The 26,152-nt window shown below is 38.5% G+C and overlaps 1 long non-coding RNA gene across 1 annotated transcript; it reads left to right on the top strand.

Annotated features, from left to right (window-relative positions):
* The first annotated feature begins 536 nt into the window (after window positions 1-536).
* Window positions 537-25,612, top strand: LOC142066739 (uncharacterized). The gene is made up of 4 exons (XR_012663767.1): window positions 537-723; window positions 1,305-1,366; window positions 24,681-24,861; window positions 25,544-25,612. It is a non-coding gene; the product is annotated as an uncharacterized LOC142066739 (long non-coding RNA).
* Window positions 25,613-26,152: the final 540 nt, after the last annotated feature.

Genomic DNA, 26,152 nt, shown 5'->3' with positions numbered 1-26,152 from the left:
AACCAATTCAAACCTTTACCCTGAAGTCCGATATTTTTAGTTTGTGTTTGTCTCCTTCTATATCTTTACCTGATTTCCTTCTATATCTTACCTTATTTTAAAAATGATTTTCCATCAGATTAATTGCTTACCATAAAAATTGCCATTGTTCTATTTTATCTCAGAAATCAATCTAAGTTTACTGCGTTACAAAAAATTACAGACTCTGGGGCCTTAAGGCTTTCCTGAGTTGCTTTTCTTAGCACATCATATGAGTAAAACCAGGCAAAACAGAAAAAAAGCACAAGGCAAGGAACCATTTTGCTACTTGTTTGCTACCATGCAACACTGCCACCAGCATGGCTAAGTGTTCAAATGAGATGAGTTTATAGATGAAGAACAGCTGGTAATAACTGAATGAGAGAGAGACAGGAAAACACTTGCAGAAGTCTGACCCCACAAAAATTGTACTTTTGGATTGTTTTGTTGTTTTTTTTTGTTGTTGTTGTTGTTGTTTTTTCTTATTTTTGCAGGTCTCTTTATGTTACCTTCGCATCAGGTTACATAGTTGTTAACTGGCAGCAAATCAGAGGTGATCACAACAATTGATGAAAAGTAACAAATCTAACCATGATTATTTTGGATGATAAAGAAGTAAAACTGAAAAATCTACAGGGGAAACACGCAAGAGTGCTGTAGAGACACCAGCAGGGAAGAATGCAGATCAAACCGCAGAAATGGCAGGTGAGCAGTCTGTCTAAATTTCACAAAGTTTAACCCTGCTGTCCTGCACTCTGACTTGGGTTAGGTATTTGTTAACACTGCACAGAGCTGTGAGGATGTGTGCTTTACTTAGCATGTATCCTTTGGTAGAATAATCTCTCTGCAATGTAACTGGTATCAAATCTGGTTTCCATAAAGTCAAAGGTATGAAAGATAATTTAAGTATTTGTGTCAGGGCCCTGGGGGACCCGACTGCCCCTGCATGCCCCCCCCGGGCTCCTCCCTGCCCTGCCTACATCCCAGGACCCTGTTTCAGCCCTGTTACCCCCCGTGTGCCCGGCTGCCCTCCTGGCCCAGGGATACCCTGCAGCCCTCAGCCCCCAGAGAGTTGCCAACCCACACTGCACGCTGCCAGTCTGCACTGTTAGAATTTTCCCAAAAGATAAATTCCTCCCCCTGCCTCTTAAATTAATCTCAGGGAAGTATTCACAGTTTCCTATCTCTCTGAAACTTCTGCGTTACTGCATCATATGCTGAAATATAGTACCTAGAGACACTTGATAGTTTCAAATATGGTAATGCCTCTGTTCTTCATTGCTCAGAGCTAAAGACCCAGAACCTCTAAATGCCCACAGAATGCTCCTTTCAAGACTAACAATCTACAGTAAGTAAAAATAATTTTAAAAGCATGCTTTTATGATACGGTTAGATATAATTATAAGCAAGGATTGAAAACATTACCAAACTTAACCCTTAAATGATGTTTTTCATTGGTGGTCTTTTGAATGATTTCCAGAAAATAAGATAAAAGTAAAGGTACTTTACCTTTTAATTTTGATAATTATAGATAAGTTTAATTACGCCAAACTGTATACCTATTCTGAGAGATATCTCTGGAGTACTGCAAGCACTTCTAAGCAGAATGAAAATATAAAGGAAAAAATAAATAAGGGCATAAAGAAACTCTGAATGTTTGCATTATGCTATTAGTATGAATGGCTAAATAACAGGATATCTTAGAGGTAAAGAAAATAACACAGATTTATTAACATATTTCATACAAACAGTAATAGTCTCTTTTGCATGAATATGAGTATTTACTGAGTGTAAATGGCAACACTCCATGATTTATATTTCATGTGATGAACGGGAGTGCCTGCTTGCACTAGGAACTCATCTACACCTTATTTCACAAGTACTGGTAAAGATTCAGTATGTTTGTCTGGTTTTTTTCACCTGTCACAGCATACAGGTATGCTTATTGTCAGAAGTCTGTCAACCACTTATAAGTTTGGACTTTAAAAATACAAAATTGTCCATCAAAGCCTCCTAAAAACTGTCCTGGTTTAAATTAAACTCCTATAAAACCTGCAACTGGACTCACACTCTGCTGTTTCTCTGCTCTTTGCTAAGAAACTGTCCTTCTTGTATCCCTTTTTATAAATACTTAATGTCAGCTTCCCAGCTTATCCAGAGGGCTGACAGATCCAGGTGCATCAGAGAAGAGATGCAGCTTTTAGGCTTCTGGGGGATGCTAGGGAAAAAGCTGGCTACTGTGTCCCTCTTTTATGTACCAGCAAAGCTCCAGCTCACATGTGGTTACCCATAGATGTGGTCATCTGTAGATGTGGTGGTATGTAGGTTATCACCAGGGCTGAAAGAAACTGACTCATTGTGCATCTCTGCCAGCAGTGCTCTTTGAATATTTTGTTTGATTATCTTATTTTGAGATTTCTTGTTTGCTTTTGCAAAAACTCCTTAGCTGTGTCTTATAGACTATTCTTAACAGTATATTTGACTCTCATCTCTGCAAGTGGGCAACTGAAATGTCTTGCTAAAGTCTCTTCTCTTTAGAGTCTTTTTAAGTTCTATCTTAACAATTCTAATGCCTTCTTTACTTTTTTTCCACACTTCACACTAAAAAGTCCTCTAGCTAAGTTATGCCCCTTCATCATGGAATTCACACCCCACCCCCTCCACTGACGCAAACTTTGGAGAGCAGCTCTATGGAGGATAACCAAAGTGCTGCCTCCAGAGCTAAGTGTGCTGTCCTCGCTTGTTATTGTAACATTGATATACATATCTTCCCTTCCTCATTTTTTATATCCTAATGTCATTAGGACAAGCCTGCAGCAATTTTAAAAGCTGGCTGCACAACCTCTTTGACGTCATTACAGAAAGGTCTTGACTGCAGACCCTGCATGTACTGTCTGTGATATAGTGTATAAGAATCTATGTCAGTGCTGGCTCTCAGGGAGCGCTGGAAATGGTTCAACTGTCTGGAATGGGCAGATGGCTGCTATCAAAATTTTATTATCACCATCATTATTATTACAGTGGTTTGTGACACATATTGAACTTTCAGGCTGGTGCTAAAGCTTAAGTATTTGAGCAACACTTTCTGAAATTCAAATCCTTCAAATCCTTTCCAATCTGCCTCCAAAAAGCAGGAGTAAGTTTAAAGCTAATTAGACAGATTGCTTGGTTCCACTTCCAACTTTCAGAATAATTATCTCAAAATTCTTGTTCTCATGTAAACACAACTGTTAACTATTTTTAATTGCCTTGATTTATTGCAGAACTTAAATTCAGTACATGTTAAATGTTCAGCAGGGTGGAAATAAAATTTGAGTTTGTTAAGGGTGCATATGGATTGGATTGTCTACCATGGCCTCTGTATGGAAAAGCTTGTAGTTAACCAAGGCTACTAGATACTGCCTGCGGGAGGTATCCTCTGTAACTAAGCATACTGAGGGACACAAGACTAATCCATATAAGTTTTTTTTAAACAAACGAAACTGCAACATGAGTAGATTTTCTGGGAATACTGTAAGAGTGACATCTCATTTTTATCTTGTAGCAGTTGCCTCCATTCTGTTGGGTATTTAGTTATTTCAAGTTTCTCATGATTTGCTTGTGATACCTCCGCAGATGGCTGAGGCTTTTTTTTTCTGGTTCATCCTGGTAGTGGCTCAGACTGGGTTATGTTGGCTGTCTGTCATTGCTTAGTACTTGTGTTTGGTTGTGTCTCCACTGCTGTTCTGTAGCTCACCCATGTGAGGTATACATAAACCACTAGTGCTTGAGCCTTTACCTTTTGTGATTCCTTTTGTGGTTGTATTTAGTCAATAACCTGAATGCAGTGGTGTTGGCTTTTGGATTCTTTGTTCTGGTCAAGTTTCCTGTTTAACTTGGTGTGCTTTCCACCCTGTCTGCAACGGGCCTGACAGCAGAAGTCCCCTCAGCAGAGGTATGATTTACTGGCATGTTAACTTCTGTTTCCAGGATGTCCAGAATTCTAAGCAGACATCTTCTCTTGTTTGTTTTGCCTTCACCACCAACTTCTTAGTGATGTCTTGGCAAGGTATCTAGTGGGCATGCTGTCATTTCTTATTAACTAAGAGCTGGTTTGTATCACAGTTATCTCCTCTTCTTAACATCACCCTTTCCAGTACCGTCATATTGCCCTGGAGTCCCTTTCAGTGTCAGGTTCAGTGTCAGAAAACTTCTTATGCACCTTAAATTGCTCTTCTAGCCTAGGTTGGGTCTGATATGCCCTTTCACAGAGACAAAGGGAAATAAACCCACTTTTCATTCCTCCCCTTCCTATGTCTGGGTCTATTCTCTCTTCTGTAACAGGGTTTTGTATCCAGATAAGTATAACAGTAATTACATGTGTCATTTCACTACCCTTCCTCTATGCTACAGTTGTGGAAAAGTCCAATGCAAAGACAACTGATTTTGAAGGGGTGGAGAAAGGGGGAAGGAAGGTAGCTGTATTACCTGACTGACTAGATCTGCTGCACTCTGCATTCAGCACATTCGCTTATAAACGATACTGAACAAAGTTTTCCCCTAAACCAACTTTTCCCGGGCATTGATTGCTGTCAGTGACAGAAGTTGCAGCCTGTAATGAATCGAAAGGTTACCTTCCAGAGATGTTGTTTCAAGTAACATGAACAGAGCCAGTCTGAGCTCCAGAAAAACAATCACAGGGAAATAGCATGCAGTTTGTAACTGTCAGAAGCGGTGGCAGCATTGGGGTGTTACCCCACAGCTTGTGAGCTAAGTGTTTTTTACAGAAGAGGAGGGTCAATCCTTCCACAGCTGTTTGGACTCTGTCACCTGTAGCCAGAGATAACTGAGCTGCTAGAAAGTTCATTTGCGGAAGGACTAGTGATTGCCATGAATGTTTCTTTTTCCTCTGTCATAACCATCTGGAAAGTTACTTCTCTTTGTACCTGGCTTTCAGCAAAATCAGCTGTGTAGCCCTCAGCAGTGCCAGAGCTCATCTCCTTCAGTTTTTCAGGGAAACTCACTGTGTCTCAGCCTTGTTCCTCCCCTTTGCTGCCTACAGAGCATGGCTCTGTAGTGAAGGTCACAGGCACCACAAATCTCAAACTGGGAAGGAAAGAGAAGTGTATGTTACTTGCTATTCCAGATGCGACCACTCTCAGAGTATCATTGACCATGTCTTATCTCACTATATTTAAGTGGAATGGAATCTCCTGAGAGATTTAAAATATCATAATCATGAAATGAAGGTAAGTTGAGTGAGCCTACGTCTGTGTTGTTTTCAGTTAATTTCCCTAGCAACATTGAGCAGCCTGTCCAGGGAGCTGTGTCTGTATCACCTCAGATTTTTCTCAGACTCTACTCCCACTCGATAGCAGGCAAGAAATAAATTTTGCTGGCATCTTTCATATACATTCTCTTGTCTTCCCTCAATAATTAACATGACAGATAGTGGCACAGAGAAAGAGAATGGCCTATGTAGACTAATTTACACAGTGCTTAGGGTTCAATGGATAGCTTACTAAGATATGTAACCTCTCTGCTATTCCCCCACCTAAAATATTCAGCCCGACTTACTCAGATACCTACCATGACAGCTTACCTCTATGGTTGTGCAAGCATAAGCTACTTGTCAGATGTGTATCTGACCTTGTTTTCAGATGAAAATGAGGCTGCAAGGAGATTTGCAATCAAAACCAGTTAGTGATGAGATGAATTGCGTAAGAAGAATTGACTTTAAAGGATAAATGAACTCACATTGAGTTGTGCAATGCTGCAACTGGCCTACTAACTGCACCCAAGCTAGTTGACTAGCAGCTAGTTCAGGAAACTCCTTGCCCATTTCTGGGACAAGCAAGATTTGACACACCTTCATAGGATGTGCACAAGAGCGGCCAGCTTTCCATACCTTCTGAGCTGCATGCCAAAATCTTCTTATGATCAAGACCACAGACATGTATTTCTTGAGTTATGAGGAGGGTGATCTGGAGGTGGCTTTCACAAGCAAGAGATGTTAACTCCTGAGAGGTCCCATCGCTGCACCCTAGGGCAGTGTCTGGTGTGCAGCTGAGTCTCACAGCAGGCAATGTCTGCCTTGGCAGCCCCTTCTGCCCCAATTCCCCTCACAGATGGGGGTGTTGATTGTCGAAATTGTGCTGCTCTAGGTCATGACAAAACCATGCCTAGACTGCTCCTAGACAGCATCTGGTTTGGCAGCAGTCGCTGGCCCTCCTAGAGAAAAGATATGTCCCAGTGAATGGACAAGTGAATGAAGAGGGAATTATTTTCTGCAGAGATCATATCTGTCCCAGGCAGGTTAGCTCATAGCCTAACCATATCCAGCAAGTGGTACCACTGTGCGGGGCTCCTGAATTCCAGCCCTCAGTCAGCAGCCTGTTTCTTCATAGCTCATTCATCTCCAAAGACCGCTATGGTGGGCTGGAACGAGGACAGACCGCTCAGATTAATTCAACTGTGAGCCTGGAGTCTACATGGTCTGAGTTAAGTATGTTCTTGAAAGAGGTTTGGCCCAGATCAAAGGGAAATAAAGTAGAGTTTGCATACTTTGCTATAGGGCTAGAATCAGAGAAATCTGAACAAAAACAGACCAAGATTTTTTTTACATGGTTGGATTTTTATTTTTTCATGGAAATCCTGACAGAGTACTTCTTTCCTATTCCTTTAAAACACATTGGCACTTGACCTATTTTCTTCTCAGGTTTACCTACACACAGCATTTTTTGTAGCTTGGGAGAATGCATCAGCTACAGTCACGAAGAAAAAAGCATTAGCCTCATAAAATTACAGTATGATCTTTGAGTTTGGCTGGCAACCATGCTCTAAAAACCACAATAGTCAGGACACAGGGTCAACTGTGAGAGACACTTCATATTCTCAGGCCTGTTCATATAAAGAAAATCATTCCTTTATGAACAATGAAAATGTGCGCGCATGCATGTGCATTCACACAGGTTTAGTAGTCCAGAACCAGATGTGTGATAGGTAAGGTAGCATTTTAGGGAAGGGGGAGGGAGAGCAGGAGAAGGCAGAAAACAATGAGGTGCTCAGGAAGGCAGAAGACATTGTTTTTCTGTAACAAAATAGTCGATGTTTAAGTTGGGGGTCAGTATTTTGTAGGTATCTAATTTCATGGTTATGTAATAAACAGTATTTTTGTAGACACTAGAAGTACGTCATTATGCACTTTTCAAAACCCTGCAAAACAGACAATAGCAGATTTTTAACTTATTTGATTTGCTGGAGATTTATTGTTGAAAAAACCCCAAAGAACAAGAGATGACCTGGCATTTGGAAGAGATAGATGAATGGGACATCCAGGGTATGGACATTAGTTTTCATTTGAGGTCATTTGGCTGCAACACCCAAAATGAACGTTTTCATCAGTTATTGCTCAGTTAGAATTTAAAAGTATGGAAAAAAAAAAGAGGCAGAAATGACTGTGAAATACAGTCTCTAGATGTAGTTAGATTTTTGGCCATCTCAGTTTCCTGGTCCTCTGTATTCTACACACAATACTGTGGCCAGAACAAGCTACTGTAGATGTGAGAAGAAAATGCACATCATCCTGATCTAAAGCACATGCCTCAACCACTCCATCTTTGCTCAGAATTTAGCCAGTGGTAACACGTTAAAACACTTAGGAGTCCGTTCAGCACAGGGCTGTGTTACATATGTATGCTGGCCTATTCATTAAAATTCATGAGTAGGAGTGCCTTAAACTTGCCTACTACAAGGATTTTTTTGTTTGGATAGTCCAGACAGGCTCATAAAAGCCACCAGTGCTTTATATTCTAGATCCAACTCTGCAACAATAAAGCTCCTTAAAATTACATATACATGGAACTAAACTAAATGCCACAATATAAAGAAAACTGTCAAAGCCCCACACTCTATTCTTTAACTACTAGCTTCATTATTCTCTGTAAGGTTAGTGTCTCTGCACTGGCTGAATTAAAGCAAGTCTTATATTTCATGGCTAGAATTCCAGTAAATGTGGAGCATGATACGCAAATATTTTCCTCTCCATTGAAGACTTTATACATAGCCTCAAAATTAATCATTTCTGGAAAGAGGGTGGGGTTTTTTTTTAAGAAAGTTAGCATGAATAAGTGCTTAAACTAGGCAAGTAAGATGTATAATAGACTGCTGCTAATCCTTTTAGCTAATCCGTCTATTTTATCATTCTCACCTGTGAAGAGGTCTTTTTCTTCACTTCTCATGGAAGGTTTAATGTTGGATTTGCACATTCTATAAAAGACTTAACCATGTATATAGCATAACAAATATGTGTAATCCTGCCATTGTGATAACCACTGTGAATGACCTTGTGTCAGACAATCACCTGTTACAGCTCCAGATTGAGTCTGCAGGCAGGTTTAGTTCTAAAAAGGCTTTGCTTCTAAAATGGTTTGATTTTAGAAATGAAGTACAGAGTATTTATTGGAACAAAGTGAAGTAACTAATGAACCTGTCTAATTAATTAAGACAAGAATAAATGATACAAGTTTCCCAGCTAAAATAACAGTAATTAAAAAATGGAAGAATCATTGAGTCCTGGATTATGGAAGAATTTCTATATTTTTTGTATCAAGTTTGACTTAAATTCTCAACCAAGATTACCTTATGAATATATACATAAACACACATGTACATACTTTAGCTTATATGTGCAGACTATAAATTATACCTTTTCAAAGTGAATTCTGCGTCTACCTAGAGACTTTGTAGCGAACCCTGTAAGTAGAAAATGCAGAAATGTGACTAATCACTTGTATTTCCATATGTTTTTAATTTCTATATTTCAACTGAATTTATTTTTTTAAAGTTCCCTACATTTTCACTCCAACATTTCCTACTTTTTTCTTTTTTATTTATACCCAGTAGTTTGAACAGCTCTTGGAAAGTACACAGAAGTTAGTGAGGGATTTTGATCTCCAGGCATCACTGCAGGGGGAGATTTGCAGTGTTTTACACAGCAGTAACAGTCACTGCTTGGACAGTTAGTGGAAACTTGCCAAGGAGCACCTTTACTCTTCCCATGCCCTGAGAACCATGTTGACAAGTGACTGACTGTGTTTATAGGTCACTTGAATTTCTGGTGCTTCCCGTGTGACATAGGTAGTCTCTGCCCTCCCTTTTTTATGAGGTCTACACTTTGTATGTCCTCTGTGTTTTTAAGTTTTCTGTCTGTCATGCTGTAATGTTCCCATATTTAATGCTGCTGTAAACTAGTCAAATCTTGTAGCAGTAAAAACAATAGTTGGTGATGGTGCAGAACTTGGTGTGTGCCAGTTGCTTGGGTACTTACCCAGCATCTCAGGCAGTCCTGAGGGCTACGTTTGAGTTCTTTGCCTCTTCAGCTGCATCAAGACCACTCTACTTGAGCTGCTGGTTTTCAGGTTGTTAGTTTTGCAGAGGTCCTTGCAGTAGTTTCCAGCAGTAGGTGCCCATAGAATTTCTTCCAGATACTCCTCCAGACAGGAAATCTGAACGTGACATGTAGCAACTCCTGAGTGTCTGAAATTTGCTTTTTGACTTACCAACATAATTTGTGATTTTCAGTTAATTAGCCCTGGACTCCAGTAGTTCAACACATGCCCTATTCAGCCTCATCCTGCTTGGGAGGATTATGGTAACCTCTGGCAGAGGAGCAAGTGGGAGGCTGGGAGTGATGACTTCTGTAGCTGTCCCAATATCAAAAGTACGGGTGGAAGCTAGTTTGAGAACCTCTGTGAGGTGTACTTGAGGAAATGACAACTCTTCAGGCATGTCTTTGAAAGCACAGCTAAAGCATATTGTTCCACCAATGAGACATGGTATTAGATTTATTTTCATATGACATTACTTAATAAGATAGGCTAAAGAAGAAAAGAACCCTCATTTTTATAGGTATATGAAAAAAAAGGTAAGACAGACTTAACAAGATTTGCCCCAGCTGTATGCTTTTCTTCTGAACTGTTTAAAAAACAAAGTGATGGACTCTGTGTGGATGTGTAGCACAAAAGCTTTTTTCTCTTTCCGTTTCCTTTCCCACCTCCTGATAAAGCTGCTGGACTTTGCAAGTAGCTGGGCATTCTACAGGCAAAAAGATTGCAGCACAAATGACTTCGTGTAAACATAAAATATTAGAAAAGCCTGGTCTTTCTGTAACTTCCTTTCATGTTGTAGCCAGAGAAGATGGCAGTCAACAGGTGTGTGTCTCCAAGTTTTGTCACCTTGAGAAAATCTGGAGCCTTTTCCTTCTCACAGGTCTGATGTTCATTCTTTCCCATTCCCACTCTCTGTGTGCCCCTGTTTACTATGCCCTGCCTTATTGCTGCTAGCTTAGGCTTTCAGTGTGAATGAATCTTTGACTGACCTTCCTCATACCTTTTGCTGTGGCATATAGCCCTGTCAGGACTGAAGTGGTTTATGGATTTTATTTGTTTACATAGCTCCAACGTGAAGATTACTCTGTGAAAGTTCTCAGAGCATCCTGAGTGAATGCAGGAGTTCAGCTCCTCCTTCAGGACTCTTGAGGAGAGTTTGGGAAGAATAAAGGTGGGATTTTTCTTGTAAGATAGCTGGGAAAGTCCTACTTTCTCACAGTAAATATTAGAGTACCTTTCATTTTTGATCAGTCAGGCGGCTTACTGACAGGACTATGGTTTCTCGTGTATGTAGTAAAGTCAGTCTGAAACGCATACCCTGTCCATCACATTGTTTTTACAGGCATAAATTTAAATAATATATATCTGTTTCAAATAAGTTGCATAGTTATGCTCTTGCCTTGCTTTTCTGCAGCATCTGGGATCCATCAAATTATTATACAGCTGGTTAGATGTAAAGTATGTTTGTGTACTCAGTGCCTGTATTTTCTGTTTCTGTGAATTGTTGGTGTTTTATCATCTCTTTGTTTCAAATCAGCAAAATTGTAATAGTCTATATTTAAATTGTATGGACAGCTTAGTTTCATAACTTATATCATCCTAACCAAATTTCTATTATGGAGATAATTAGGTAACATTTTATAGTGTGAATCTATCATTAATTTGAGTCATTATGAGAAGCAACAGGTAGTGTAACTCCTCATAGGTGTAAATAGATAGGCAAACACAAATTAACATTATTCAGTTTATCTGTTATTGGAAATAAATTTTATTCATTCTTAGAAGCATAGCATCACTAGTTTTAATGTTATGTTTCAACTATGACTTGTTTTGAAAGTTTTTTCAAATTAGAGGCACTAACTGGAGAGAAGAATTCATCTCAGAAGCTGAACCAGATGGTGATCAGGCCAACAGGGACATGTACTACTTCACTCTGCCTGCCCTCCCTCAGACTAAAAGCAATACATCAACACTAGTAATGCCAGCTTCCATGACCTCAGTATTCAATTACGTTTTTTTCTTACAGTCTTACCGTTTTTATAATCCCATAATTTTTTTGAAGCCCTGCTCATAATTTTGGAATAGCTGAGGTTAGCAAAATGGATTTTCACCAAGGGTAGCAACTATAGAAGGTGCCTGAAGTCCAAGTTGTCTTGAGAACACAGGAAAGGCTTTTTGCTTTCTGCTCTTTATAATGCTTTTCCTAGAGCAATTCAGATGTTTTCATCAAGGGATGAAAAAAAAAAAGTCCTCTCTCACTGACTGCAGTGCCAAATGTTCTACTTGTCCTCGTATTCATTAAACAATTCTGGTTGTCTTACTGCTGGTGAAAGAGTTAAGGAGGCTTTCACTGATTTTGAGCTTCATGAAACATTGCCCTGCCTTCTTTGTGTCATGAACTATCAGGTTAACAACATTGTTTCAGAGCACTGTGGCGATAAAGATTATGTAGCTTCATACTAAGGGATGTGTCGGCCATCAAGAAGAGTACATGGTTTAGGAGAGTCTTAGATGAGCTTGGCAGGCAGAATCTCAACTCCTAAAGTCTGTTTGCTGTGGGACCACATGGCATTTGTGCAGTGATGTGTTTGTTGACAAATGTGACATAAAGAAATTTAGGAGGAAAAAGAAACCACATTTTCTTAAAGCTTTTTAGATCACTTTGTGGTTTAACCACACGCGCAAAAACTTCCTGAGTTGGAAACAGTCTCCAGATGACCTACAGGCTTTAAAACTTACCAAACCAAAAAGCTCTCTACCACAAAAGCATTCCAATGGTTGTGCTCTGGTAGAAAATAGTTTCTCATCATACACTTTAGTACTGAAAAATGTTCTGTTTCCTTGTCACCTTTTCTTTTTTCTGCATAAAATACAAACTTATAGTTTAACACAGATTTTGGCTTAAGGAATAGCTTTGTATACACAGCAATAAATTGGGGCATACAGTAAAACTTTTCGGTAACTTGCCAAATTATCTCCGATGTCAGCCAGGCACAACTGTTTTTCTTGGCATTAATTTCAGTTGCGTTTAAACTGCATAATGCACATTTTTAACATCCTTTTGTAGAAATAGCAATTTCACTGGAAAACTTTAATCCACTGGGAATCTGGGGAATAATTGACCACCATGTGCAACAGTAATTTCAAATTAACAATCTAATTTATCCATTATTTCAGTGGGGCTTTGAGCTAGAGGATTTATCATTGAGGCTAACATGGGTAGAGATTTTTTCCTGATCTTTGACCTGCATGCTTTCTTTTACAAGCTCCTACGCTGTGAGGACATCGACACTTCCACCATGAAAGACACCATTGTACAGTTCCTTGGGATTCTGGGTTTTTTTGAACGTGCTGGATTGTACAGGTTATGTTTCTCCTCCACACTAAGTGTGTCTGCACTGTAGTCAGATGTAAAGGCACCTCATTTAGACTTACCTGGCTTTAAACCAAATACCTCGAGACTGATAATCTAGAGCGCTGCACAGCCTACGTAAGCTGCTGAAGAAACTTGGCTCTATGCTTCCAAGGCTACATTGTTATCGATACTAGAAGTAGCTGGTTTAAATCCAGTTTGGGAGTGTTCCCATGAACTATTCACACCTTTCATTACTGGGTAATATACTCATAACAAGTTAAAAGTTTATTGAAATCCAAGCTAACGTTTAGAGTCTGATTCTTCCTCTAGTCATCTTGGTCCTATCTTGGTGATTCAAAAGGACCTCACATGGGCTGAGCGTTACTTTTGTATGGACCTTTGCAATATCGAAGCAGGAGTAAATGATCAAGGTTTAAGGCTTCTTAGCTTAATATTGTAAAAGTATTCCCTGCCTATAAGTACACTTGTGCAGCTTGTGCAACCATCTGTAAGCTTGAATAGGGACAAGTCTTCAAGAATTGTGGGCAGAACTGCTAATGAAATGCAACCCTTCCCTCCCTTTTTCCCATTAAGCAGTTGATCTTGTCTCTGCTCATCCAAGAAAATAATCATAGGGCATCCTTCAGTCCAGGTCCCTCCAATCATGTTACATTGTAGAATGGGTGTATTTTTCACCAACTGACCAGAATTCAGTCTGAAAGTGTGTTCCTTTCTCTTCTGGTAAATAACCTTAGTCATTCTGAAGGACCTATCTTTACGTGTATCAAAGGTCTTTAGCTACCTCAGTTTTATCTGTGGCTTCACATATGCTCCTAAAAGGAAACCTTTTTCTGCAAAGCCTGGAAGTTGAACTCAAATAGTTCAACAGGGTGGCTTCAGCTTTTCTGTGAAGATGAATATCAATGATCTAAAACAAACACCATAATCATTTTCAAGGTCAAAAAGGAGTGAACCAATTTTCAATCTTCTTTAAGTTGTCAACTTTTAAAATTTACGTTGATGGTGGAGGTAGAAACTTGCAGAATTTAGACCAGCTGGCAGCATATTTTTTAATTACTTGTGACTATTTTGTATTCCTTAGGAATAGCCTGCAGACTGTCAGAGCTGAATAGCATTGTGTTAGAACTCAGACTGAGAGGCCTGCTTTTTGGGATCCATTTTGATCTCTGCAGGAGTCAGCCACTGCTTCTTGTTAGTTATATGGTACCGTCTTTACTTTGTTTAAGCTTATAGACCTGTAGAACCAGGAAACTTAGCTACCCCCTTCTAAGAGATGAAGTTAAGCATCATTGTTAGAGAAATACTGGCATCTTTCAAATTAAAAGGCTAAGTAGATTAAAAAATTAAGTAAAAGTGATTTACTTAATAAAGAAAGTAAAACTGAACTCAATGTTTCAACAAATTTAGTGGTGGGACAAACTGTATCTGACCCATATAGTTCTAACACTTGCAATTCTGCAAGATGAAGTGGCATTGTAAGTAAAGGATTCTTATAGCACCTTTTTAGATACGTAGCAGCAAAATGTCATAAGATGCTTCCTGAAGTATAATTTGTTTCCTTTTTGAAGCAACACATGTATTCAAAATATTGCCCTGACTGTGGGAAATACACTAATCACATTTCTATAATATATTTAAAATTCCTTGAGTTTTGTATCATTTCTGACCAGCTACACTGCTATGGCCACTAAAAGTCGAGCTATAATAAGGTCTCAGGAAAGAGCATGCCTTCAGTACATGCTTAGGCCTGCGGTATCAGGTCCTGCTTTCTGCTCCCAGCCTCCCTGATTTTCAGATCTATTGCACTTAACACCTCTGCAGTTCTGCTGACGCCTTTGCCTGAACTTTGTGATGTGTTTTGTACACTTTGTTATAGCTGAACACAATAGACTTTTGTGTTGGTTTAGAATGAAGTGTACAATTAACTCTTCCCTCCAACAAGATAAATGGTACTGATTAATTATTTCTTTCTGTGTAAAGATAAAGCACTATAACCAATTCCTGATTCTCTGTGCTGTGTAATACATCAGCCTGAGTACAGTTACACAAAATAGAGCAAGGAATCATGTCCACTTTCCACTTTCCTTTTTTTTTTTTTTAAATGAAAAATGTGATAAGTGAATTAGAGGCTACATTTTAAAACTTGATCATTTTAGCATATTATTTCACTAGGTGGATTCTGTGCTTTTTGGGAATGAATGGGACAAGTGTATTGACAATAACCCAGTTTGACAGACTGGTCTTAGCAAGAATTTCTGTACTAATTGTTCTGGCTCACGGCTACAAGTTCACATTTTCTACCCAGAAATCTAGAGTGTTACAGTCTGGTGCTTTTGTCTCATCATAGAAGATCTTCTAAGAATATGGGAGGGGTATATCTTTCTGCATTCTGTTTGCAGATCCCTCATGTGATCCAACACTTTGGGATTGCTGATATGACCTAATGAACTACCTAATGCAAACAAATAAGAACTCTGAAAAACTGCTAGTTCCATTTCAAACATTTTATACTGGGAAACTAGGGTGCCCTTGTGTCATTTTTTTTCTATCTTTGACAAAGCAGTGGTTCAAGTTGAGTGCTTATCTCCTATGTGAACTGATGAGCAGTACATTTGGGTTTATATTACCTCATGTAAATCAAACCAACATAAAACTAACGTAGAATACCTGCACGCTGTCCCCTTCTCTCATTGTATAAAGTCTCCTGTGCCCTGAATCTTTGTAGTATGTGAAATGTGTGGCAGATATGCAACACACAGTGGGTTTCAGTATCACTTGAAGCAGAGGCTATGGAGTGACTGATACAGAGCTTGCACTTCTTGATCTAAAGTCTCAATAACTTGCCATGCACTGCTTCTTTTCATATGCCTGTCTCTTTGTCATACCATTTTTATTCACACCAAGGAATTTCCAATGAAAAAAAGCATCATTTACCTTCTCTCCAATATTTCTGCAACGTGATTGAATGTGATTTTTCTCTAAGTAACACAGGTTGCTTAAAAATATATGTATATCTCTGTTTATGTTGCTGTTGATTTCAAGAGAGATAAGGCCTTTTATTGAATCCACCACACACTTGGGATTTCTGATATATAACAGACACCCTTGAGTTCACAAAGGGTATTTGACTTTCTCTTTATGGGGATAAATTTTGCCTAACTCAAAATATACCGTGTAGTGAATGTGGATGTTTGGAAATGTCTTTGAACTTTGATTACAGTTAAGAAGTTGAGAACAATTTAGATATGGATATTGCAATTCAGTCTTTGTTAACCAGTGATCACAATGCGGATTTATTCATGAAGTTCAAAAGATATAGGTGTGTCTTAGAAGACACTATGTGTTCCTGAGTGCCTAGTGCAGAGTTGCCATTGCTTTATGCATAGCCAGGGTGAGTTACTTAACTTCTGTAGGTATGGAAAATGTACAATAGTATGCATAAGAATCTTTTCTTTGTGTCTAGCATGGCAGCAGATATTCATTAGTTAATGTGTCTGCAGCTTTGTAAGATATAAGTAATACACAAAAGCAGCTCCTATGGAGTTCTTTCCTAAAGGCATAGAAAGCCATGTCTACTTTGGACAAATTTTATTCTCTCCATGTCAGCATTTTTAACCTTAAAGGGTTGGAATTCAGGCTGTGTCCATGGATTACAACTGGTCATAATCTGTAAGACTTGTATATCTGTGACTATGCAAACCTAATTCTGATCCTATGTTTCTAGAGAGACTGCTTGTGGAAGCAAGATTTAAAATTTGTTTTCCATTAGTATTTAAGCTTGAGATTAAAATTTGCACTAATGAAATTCAGATGCACGATTTCACGTAGAAGCCGAATATGGGAAGATCACCAAGCTGGCTGAAAAAAAAAATCAGGCAAGTATTTACAGGAAATAGTTAGACACTACTTCCCTGGGTCTAAGAGAAAATTTAGAAGCAAGAAGTTTTGTAATGGATTTTATTACTGTCCCCTATCATCTGGGGTTTTTGTTGTTGATTCTTTGTTTGTTTGTTGAGGCTCAGTTTATCTACATTCAGGCTAATCTGGGATCATAGCACCACAGAATCATTAAGGTAGGAAAGGACCTCTTCAGATGATCTCACCCAAACCCCTTACTCAAGCAAGGTCACCTAGACCAGGTTGCCCAGGACCGTGTTCAGTCAGGTTTTCAATATCTCCAAAGACAGAGACTCCACAGCCACTCTTGGACAATATATTCTAGTATTTATTCTAGATCTAGTATTTGATCACAGTAAAAAAGTATTTCCTTGTATTAAGATGGGATTTCATATACTTGAGTTTGTGCCTATTGCCTCTCATCCTGTTACTGGGCACTACTGAGAAGCAGTCTGGCTTAATCTTCTTCATTCCATGTACTGGTGCCTGGGCTTATTCCTCCCCAGGTACAGGACTTGGCACTTCCCTATGTTGAACTTCATGGGATTCCTGTTGGCCTGTTTCTCCAGCCTGTCCAGGTCCCTCTGAACAGCAACACAACCATCTCATGTATCACTCATTCCTCTACTTTTCGTATCATCTGAAAACTCACTGGGGGTGTGCTCTGTCCCATTGTCCAGGTTGTTAAAGGAGACAGTAAATGGTAAGGACACAGTATCAACCCCTGAGATACACCACTAGTGATTGGTTTCCGTCTGGACTTTCTGTGTCTGGTTACGCTCTTTTGGGCATAGCTGTTCAGCCAGTTTTCAATCCACCTCACTGCCACTTATCTAACCTGTACTTGACCAGTTTGTCTATGGGTATGTTTTGGGAGAGAGTGTCAAAATCCTTACTAAAGTTGAAGTAAACACCATCCATTGCTCTCCTGTCATCCACGAAGCTAGTCACCTCATTGTACTAATCCATCAGGTTGGTCATGCATTATTTCCCCTTTGTAAATCTATGCTGACTCCTCCTGATAACATTTATGTCCTTCATGTGTCTGAAAATGGTTTCCAGGATTATTTGCTCCATCACCTTCACAGGGATGGAGGAGAGGTTGACCAGCTTGTAGTTCTTTGAAACCTCCTTCTTGCCCTTGTTGAAGACAGAGATGACATTTGATTTCTTCCATTCCTCAGGAACCTCTCCGAATCACCATAACCTTTCAAAGTTAATCAAGCAAGAACATCAGCCAGCTCCCGCAACTCTCACAGCTGCATCCCGTCAGGTGCCATAGACTTGTCTATGCCCAGTTTAAGTGTTTCCTAACCTCACCCTCCTCAACCGAGGGTCTTCTTTCCAGAATAAATCCAATAAAATCAAGACAGAGGAGCATACAGCTATTAAAATTAAGGCCTTTGATTTATTTTAATGGCATTCTGAATTTTTGTTTTCCATCAGAGTGATCCTGGAAGTTGCTGAACATGCAAAATTCCTCTAGCAATTTCTTGGAATCTGGAATCTCAATACCATTTTGTAGCATCAACCTCCTCAGAATTGCTCATGAATTTCATGTATAAACTTGAGAAATTATTCTTGTAGATATGACATATATTTTGTTTGTTATTTTAGGCCACTTTATACTTGATCTGATCTCCAAGGTCAGTGTTCTTGTGTCTTTTTCAGGGTAAACAAATCTGTATCCTTCTTTGACCAGGACATCACATCTTGAAAGTGTATGTGACAGAGCTGGAATTCACATTACGTCTGTTTCAATGGTTCGTTCTGACAGCCAACAGGAAAGGAGCATAGTGTTGTTCCCTGCTTCCCTGCCTGGATTTATGACTGTGCCTTCATCATTTCAGTAATTCTTTATTGCAGCAATGTCCTGGGAAAGTTTTTATTTGACTAGGGTAGGTGATAACACAGTGGTCACGCCAGTGTGAAAAAATGGTAATGTTAATGTACAATTAACCGGGTTTGCTAGCTGTTGTTTTCCCTCTGCACCATATTTGTGCTCTTTACCAAAAACCTTCACACTGAAGAATATTCTTACGCTACCCTAAAATTGCCTTGCTAGGAAATTTAACAGAAAGAATTAGTGACAGTTATCCAGGCAATATGCATGTCTCAATATATTTATATTGCAGGTTTTTTGTGATCTTTCTGAGTCTTGTTTTATTAATCTTCTCTCACTTTTCAGTTGGCCTATTATGACTTTCTGGAGTTTTCCCATTATATGGTCCCCATGGACCACAAAATTAGGCTGAAACGTTTGTCCGTAAATATTTGCATTTCTGGTGGGAAATACAAAATTCTAGAAACTCCCAAAATGGCAAAAAGTCTGAAAATTTTCACATTTCATTATGATTCATTGTTTAAACAAGTATCGTATGTGGTACAAAAGCAATTGAAACGACAAAGTTTAAACGATGTGCTTTCTTTAGAAAAAATGAATAGGGAAACCAAACTGTAAGAAACTGTAATGTTTCATGTGAACATTTTTTATTGTTGAAAATATATTAGAATTGGCACATTATTTTAATAATCTCTCCCTGGGAAACAGATCCTTTTTAAATTATCTTTATTATTTTATCAGTAGCAGCATTTGCAAAGGTTTTTGCATGGGATTTTTTTTTTCTGTTCTTATTGTTGAGCAAGAAAAGGTAAGAAAAATTCTCTATAGTTACAGGGAGTTTCATCCTAGCTCTGTAGTCTGTCCTTCCCCACTTCTCTCAGCCATTTGAAAGAAATTTCAGATATGTTAACAGAGGTCATTTCTATGGGAGACTCTTCTGGGAAGAGCTGGCAATCGAAACAAAAAGGAGAATGAGGGGAAGAAATGTTAATGTCACCATTTTATTCATGGAGTTATGATAAACACACTGAAGTCACCGATTAACCCTGTGACAGAGCCAGAAAATGAACCCTGTGACCCAGTCCCTGGCTTTAGCAAAATAATATAATCTTTTAATAAGGAGCTTCGTCATAGGTGGCAATGAGAGAGAGGTCGTAAAATCTGAACAACTTGCTGTTTATTTCTTTATGATGGCTTGCATCCTACACCTGTAGTATCAATACTGAAATACGCTTATAATCGTTATATTGAATAAAGCCATTGTCTCAGCCATAACATCTTTGCCTTTTAGGAACATTTTGTTTCATTATTAAGACACCTATATGAGATAATATTCCCCCCCCCCCCCCCCAAATATTCCTGGTCCTGGTCTGACAAAATTAATTAATGAAATGCTGGCCCCTACTTCACATTGTAAATAGGTTTACTCCTCTACTTCAGAAAGCTACCATTGTAGTGAAGCAATAAGAACTTCCGTCTATTATTTATAAACTGCAGGAGGCTAAATATTGCATTAGAAACAGCACTTGCACACACAGATATTCACATACACTGCAAAAGAATTCGTGCTTTGTCTGGAGGATAATGAAGTCCCAGAGGTAATTTCTGTACTGTGTGGGAAATAATGTCTCCTGCAGGAAATTTATAGCCATGATTGTTCAAAAGAAATGAAAAATATAGTGTTAAATGTTTTTAACAAAAGCAGTCAATTGTTTCATGTTTTTCAGCTGACTCCTACCACTGCCAATTTATAGAAGTTATAAATCCTGGACAAAGTTTTAGGTCACTTCATAGGAACTAGTTTGACTAACTCCAATATATTGTTTTGGTCACATCATAAAATGATTTATTGAATATGCATTTAATTAGAATTCATTGCTGGCCTACACTGGAAATAATAGAGTTTATACCAAAGTTCAGAAAAAGCCATTTGGGAATAGCATTAGAAGATTCTAGAAATAATTGTTTATTTTGGTCTATAAATGACAGTAAGAGTTGTCCAATAAATAACAGATTATTTGTCTTGAGAAGGGTCTTTTCCACCTATATTTAGATGTAACTGAATGCTATAGGTGTGAGGATGAAACAGACAAAAGCCTGTCACTAAAAATCTTGAGGCATCCATTCAGTTCTTGTCCTAGGCTGATACTGCCAGCTTCAAAGGACCTTGCTGTGGTTGGGTGGGAGGCTTGAAGGTGATCAGACACAATGATAGTTATATGGTCACTTGCATGGTGTTTCCTATAGAAACTGCCATGGGCATGCTTAGCCTAATGAGTTTTCTCATATGTTATGATGAATTTGCAATACATCTAAGCATCACCTTCATCTGTATAGAAAAGGGGAAACTCTGAAATTAAATTCAAGTTTCTACTCATATTCTTTAATCAGAACAGAGCATGATGACTTCTTTCTGAAAAAAATTAGAAATAATCCATTTCAACATGTCTTTTCCTCTGCTTATCACAGAGTCCTTCACACACTTTTAGGGAGGTGGATCAAAAACCACCCTCTCACCTTTACTGTCCTTCCCTTTTCCAGCTGTCCTTCCCTTCTGAGATCTCTGACAATGTTTTTCTGGAGTTTTGGGTGATTATCAACAGGTGTACAATTTCTCTTTTGCTTTAGCTTCTCTGTCAGTAAAAGGAGCATAAAACTACCTTGCCTGTTCCACAACAGCTGTGAGCCAAAGCTCATGCTTATAAAGCACATTAAGCTTGGTACATGCTAATGTCAAATAAGGGTAGGTTAGTGATTTTTAGTTCTTTGGATTAATTGATAACAGGAATAATTGAAGGTGAAGATAAAATTTAACCTTTTGGACTTATGTAGATTTGAGGGGTTGTATTATTTTTGTCCGCTGGATCTTTCTGCTGAGGTGAGTTTTATTCCTGAGGGGGGGAAAAATTTAAAAAAAAATAATCCAGCAGTAACACTGAAGAGAAATCCTGTAATGTGCAGGATGCCTCCATGCCCATGTCCGACATGCCCTTTAGAGCCTCTGTCAGTTTCTCCTCAAGTCAGAATCCACTTTTCCTTTATATGAGACTTCCATTAAAGTATGAAAAGCTCAAGACACTTACAGTCTTTCAGTCACTATTTAAAGGATGCTGGGAGTCAGAAAGAAGCACTAAATTGCTTGTGTAGAGATGAACCAAAGCTATCATTCACTGCATGGGTTTTGGACTAGGCAAGGGCTTATTTTAACCCTGTACTTTCAGAGATTCCTCACAGGATCTTTTTTGCTGCATTTAAATCCCTTGCTGTTATTCAAGTAGCCTGCTGAGACCTAGAACAGCTTTTTTTGGTGGGCTTTGAGGAAAGCTGGGAAGTGTAGATAGATGATGCAGACACATCTGGGTATTTCCCTGTAAAATATCTATCCAACAGCTACTCACCCTCTCTTGTTTAGTTAAACTAATAATTTAAAGATAACTATCAGGCGTTTTTCAGCAAACCCCTCACTGAAACAATTGGATGTTTCATAGTTTCCAAAAGCTTCCACAAAAGTCAGCAGGTTTATGATTTAAAGAAAAACACCCTATCACATTCAACAGCTATGAAAAATAAACTTCCTCTCAAATTTGACGTTCCCTGACCATAGTGTAATCTTGTTTAAAGGGCAGTTACTGCATAAGACCTTTGTAACTGTTTAGTTGAAAGTTGCTTGTTGTCTCAGTGAAGTGTTCACACTGAGTATCTACCTCTGCTCCTGTAATGCACTTGAGTGATGCTTGCTCACAGCACTAAATGCAGTTCATTGAGAATAGGTTGTGTAAAAGCTGACCTTTAGCAAACAGGAAATAATCTTCAGCCCTTGAAGGCTTAGAAACTGCCGTAGAAATTAATCATCACTTCTCTAGTAGTTTACTAGGCCTTTTGGGGTTGGACCACACTTCTGGAACGCAGCTCTAACCTCATAGAGTCACAGTTCTTCCCACGCACCACACCTGCTCTTGAGAAAAGTAACTGTGAGCAGTTCTGGAAAAGCAGCACATTTTTTTTCTCTCCAGGTAACAAATCCAGGCTCCCAGGTGGGAGTACCTCCATGATACTCTCATTTTGTCACTTGATGACTGAAAGCGATGTGAGGATAATTCAGCACTAGACCCAACCCAGTATATGGTTAAAGCTAGTGTGTAAAGTTAACAGGGCCTTTACCATCTTCTGCCTTTTCCTTATCAGAAAGAGAAATTCTCTCTCCTTTGCATAAATAATCTTCATTTGCTTAATGCATATATTTGTCAATATGGTCCCAATGTTTCCGTGTCCCTTAGGGAGCCAAGTCTACTTTGATCAAAAGATGGCAGCAATGTTTGAATTTGCTCATATGGACTTGGCTAAAAATAACAGTCTAAACAAAAATGCTTTCAGTTGCTCAGCAAATCATAGTCCATAGAATGCTGCATACTACTTGGGAATATAACCACAGTAAAATCAGGAACCTAGGAGATCTCTCAGGAAACATGACTGGACTCTATTTCACTTATTCTCTGAGGTACCTTTAAAAATTTAGTTATGTAATAAATGTGGTTGGGAATGATTCGTTGAAATGGTTTATATGTGTGTTGGAAAGTGGCACTTCATCAGAACCACAACTTTTTTTTTTCTGAAATATTCCAGCTTCAATAAAACTTTCAACAACACGGGTTCTTTGAGTCCAAGGCAGAATTTGGTGGGACTGGAACTGGGGCTTGTAGTTGGGGATGATTGCCCTAGAAAAGTTGCTAGCCCAGAGTCTACAGTGTTTGCATAAAATGTGATAACTTGTGCTCCTATTCCTGGCCTGACCAAGCATGAGTGTCCTATCTAGCAGCATGTTAGCTAGTCTGTTATAGGCATTCATTTCTCTCTTGCTTTTACTGATGTAAACAGAGACAAATGAATGTACATGGCCCATAATTACAATTTAACTGGAATTTAAAAGACAATGTGTAGCAATGAGAAGACTAAAGTAACGGAACAGCTTTCCAATAGAAATAGCAAAAATATTAATCTGATAAGGTACAAATCCTAATTTAGTTAACAGAGGACTTCATAAACTTCTCTTTGTGAAAGGGATTATGTATGCATTTGCCTCTAATTGCAGAGGGAGAATGAGATGGGCCAACAGGCCCATTCCAATCTCATATTTTTAAAAAGTCTCCTAAATTCTTGTCTTCATCTTGCTGCCATACGGGGACAGTTTTTGAGCTTAAGGTGAGATGGAACAATAAAACTGTTCCCTTTGTAAGTCTATTGGACAAAGTGTTGTAAACTCAGGCTTTATATAAGCATTGAATTAGTTGCCCAAATGGCAGCTAAGACAAAACATCTAACTTTTGTGCATTTTCATGCAGTTGTATTCATAGTTATACTTACATTTCTCAAAAGTACCAAAGCCTGGATACAAGGAAGATGTGACAAAGAGCTCATGTGAGAGGCAGAAATCATCAACACAAGAATCCTAAAATGCTTAGAATGTTCTTCATTAGCATAAAACTTCTTCAGCTTCTCTTTTCTGTGTGTTTATTTCTGGTCTGAAAAACCTGCAAATTTTTGAAAAGGAATGCATCATATTTTCAGCAGGAAAAAATGTGAAAACCTTGAAAAGCATGATTACAAGTGCAGTAAGGCACATTATATTCTCTTTCTGTTCCTTTGAAATGACAGACAGAATTAAGAACTTGTTATTTATGTATTCTGCAATTTTAGAACTTAATAAAAGTAACTTATTGTTAAAAAAAAAAATCTTTGAAAAAGTTATGGCACAGTGGTTCACAGTGAATGAAATTGTCATCACTAGGCCAAAACCGACTCTAGAATTAAATTTCAGGTCTGCTAATTTTAGGCTTCTAAGAGAACATAAATTCATTCATATTTTTAAAGTGTAATAGAAAATGGCAGTCTGTTCTGTACTCTAAAAAAGCAAAAATCTCCTGAGAAAAGAGGAGTGTGAGAAGTAGATAGCATATTCTGATAGTGATGTATTATATGGAGTACTTGTTTTCAAACTACTGCAAGAAAATGTCAAGATTTGCAATTAATTAAAATAGTTAAAGGTGCGTGTTATCTGCTAAGCGGTTTGTCATTCATATTCTATAAAACTAAACAGTTTCAGCACCTAAAATGCCATTTTTTTCTAATCACAGTTTAGCTTTTGGTTGTTTACGTTGGGGTTTTTTTTTGTGTCTTTTAGGAGAAACATAATCACCCTGTGTGAAATTAAAGCTCTTTCAAAGGGCTGCTTCTCTACTTCTCTTAACATTGAAATAGACATCAGCTTTAATGAAAGCAGAGTCTGACCATCATGGCTGTTGCTCTCCGTGAAGTCCAAGACTCAAACTAGCAATTCTGAGAATGCTCAAGGGCAGGTGAAGGTACGGGTTCACCTTGTTTCCTTAGGACTCTTTAACCTTCCTCAGTTACTTCTTGGTTTTAATTGAATTAATGCCTCTTTCAATAGCAGTTGAAGCAGATAGTTCATTTTTGATTTTTTGTACATTTGAAAGAGGAAGGGGTTAGGGAAAGGAGGATACATCCCTAAATAGGAAAGGTGGTTTACCAGTCAGACAACTAATGGTGGTAGCACTCAGCGCTGAGAAGAAAAAAGACACTACAATCGTGCATTAGGATGTGGTAGCATTAATCCTACTGCAGAACTTACTGGTTAGGGACAAGGCAGAAAGATTTCTGCAGTTTGTTTTGGGTAGCTGTTTATTTTTACTTTACTTTTTGTTGAATGTTGCAGAATCCTTCGTGTTGAGATGTAGAAAGGGGTGTGTTTTAGAGAAAGAGCCATCAAGAGAGGATCATCAACACACCACATCTGGGTCTGGGAGTCCTGTGCTCAATTTTTACCCCTGACAAACTGTCTTGACTCAGTGTAAGCAGGTTGCTTTTCCTTGTATTGCTTCTGCACATAGAAAATGAGCCTACTTCTGACCAGAGATGTTGAAAAGCTACATTAATCTTTGTGGGGTGATCGGACATGGCAGACTAAGCACCTGGATAAATGACTGACAACCAAGGCTAGGCAAGTTACGATTTACTTTTTTTCAGCTCAGGTTTTTGGATTGCTTTGTGACCCGTTATGCGGGAAGACACCAAGGTACATGTTTTAATCATGAGGTATGTGACTGTAAAATATAGGTTTGTCTATGACAGAGCCATGATATAACTGAATGTCAGAGAAGCTTCACTTTTTTGCTCTAACGCCTTTCTTTACACAGCAGAATGAGTGTTGGTTACATTAAGATTTGAACAATATTGCACAGAGGCAAAATAGGAATGAAACTGAAGAATTCTGTCAAGAGTACCTTTCCAGGGTGTGATCCCTTTCCCAAATAAAATTCATAGAGTGATATAGTAACACATGAAATTCCTCATAAAGTAGCTGATCCAGCTTTTAATTGCCTGCTTACAAAGATTTACATTGAACTAGAACTGATCCTAGTAGAATTTTCCTTTCAAGGAAATTTATTGTGCACATTTTCTTGACTAAATGCCTACTGTATTTTTGTCATACGTTAACATCTGATTTGTTTAATTTAATACTCTGTAGATGTAACTGTTCTCCAGAAAAAAAAAAAAATCCCTGAACTTTGGAGCAATACATGATCATGCTTCTGACACAGTAATTGCAGTTTTAAAAAAGTAGGCAGTAACAAA

The sequence above is a fragment of the Phalacrocorax aristotelis genome, chromosome 1 (genome assembly GCF_949628215.1).
Source record: "Phalacrocorax aristotelis chromosome 1, bGulAri2.1, whole genome shotgun sequence".
Lineage (NCBI taxonomy): Eukaryota > Metazoa > Chordata > Aves > Suliformes > Phalacrocoracidae > Phalacrocorax > Phalacrocorax aristotelis.
This window is presented reverse-complemented; position numbering and strand designations above follow the sequence as displayed.